The following is a 1,677-nucleotide window of genomic DNA, read 5'->3' on the forward strand; positions in this document are numbered from 1 at the left end:
AAAGTGCTGAGATGGGCTACACCCTCCAGCTTCTACCAGAACAGTCCAAGTTTCATTGTATTAGGTTTCTTGTAATATTTCCTTTGAGGAAAATTGCATGAATATCTTTTAAAAGTTCAGCAACCCCTGTTGTAGAGGAAGGACTAGACTGTAAAGCCTTTAGGTAATACCTCATCAGGTGAGCTTTTGAAAAGTAAAGTTAGGAACTATACCCCTTGCCCCTCCTCCATTTCCCAATACAACTATTCACAGTCAGCCAAGCTGGCTATCCCTAGTGCCAGGCATTGCTGATCCTAGGAAAATCCTCCTTTCTATCTCTTCTTTCCCCACGCACAGAGTGGTTGTAGTGGCTGCCCCTAAATCCTCTCCTTCTCCTCTGTCTCTCCATTTTCTTTTCTAGTAGTTTGGTGGGGGGAGGGGGGAACCCTCAAGGCCTTCCCCACTTTGCAACCATTTCCATACATTAGGAGAAAATGTCTTCATTGCTGGATCCCCTCAGAGAAGGGGATCCTCTCAAATACAGGAGATTCTGTCTCACAATCAAATGGCCTAACCTCCAGGCCACCTTCAAGTCTCTGAGGTCAGGATCTCAGACAGCACCTCTCACCCCTAGAAAGAAGAATTTGATCCAGAGAGCAAAGTGCCACAGGATGTCATGAAATTTTTGTAAGTGACAAGCTCTTTAGGGAACTTGACAGGGAAGAGAGAGCATTTTGTATGTGACAGTGGAAGAGCTGCAGCCTTTATTAAGAAAAATATTTAACGGAGGGGAGAAGTGGGTAGCCCTGGAGAAGAAGAAAGTGAGATTGCCTTCCGAGTCCCAAAGTATTAAGTTAATAATTACTGTATCAAAGATGAGCGCTGTGGATTGAATGTCCCCCCCAAACTCACTGAAGCTTAAAGGGTGTCCCCCAAAGTTCCAGGTATTGGACACTTGGCTCCAACTGTAATTGTTGAGGGGGGTATTCCCTATTATAGTAATTGAAAGGTGGGACCTTGAAGAGGTGATTAAATTGTAGGACCATGAAGTAGTGAATGGATTAATAATGGTGATCAGGGGCATGGTTCTGAGGGCCGTGGTTCTTTAGAAGGAGAGCACATGAGAGTACCTCTCTGCTCTGCCATTTTCTACCATGTGAGACCCCTGTGTTGCTGTAAACCCACCACCAAAGAAGACCCTCACCATAAGTGTTCCCTGGACTTTGACTTCCTAGCCTCCAAAACTATAAGCAATAAATTTTGTTTTCTTACAAATGATCAGTTCCAAGTATTTCATTATAAGCAACAGAAATGGACTAATACAATGAGATATGCAAACTATTGCTAAAGAAACAAACAACCAAATGAATGCATGTACCTTATTAGAAAAATGAGATAAGGTGATGTGAAAAACTCAACAGAATAGGTATAGAGGGAATGTCTCTCAATTCAATAAAAGCCATGTGTGACAAGTCCACAGCTAATATCATACTCAATGGAGAAAAGTTGAAAGCTTTTCCTCTAAGATCAGGAACAAGACAAGGATGCCCACTTTCACCTCTTCTTTTCAACACAGTTCTGGAAGTTCTAGCCAGAGCAGTTGGGCAAGAGAAAGAAATAAAAGGCATCCTAATAGGAAAGGAAGAAATAAAATTGTCTTTGTTGACAACACGATCTTATGTATAGAAAATACTAGAC

The sequence above is a fragment of the Galeopterus variegatus genome, unplaced genomic scaffold (genome assembly GCF_000696425.1).
Source record: "Galeopterus variegatus unplaced genomic scaffold, G_variegatus-3.0.2 Scaffold506, whole genome shotgun sequence".
Classification (NCBI taxonomy): Eukaryota; Metazoa; Chordata; class Mammalia; order Dermoptera; family Cynocephalidae; genus Galeopterus; species Galeopterus variegatus.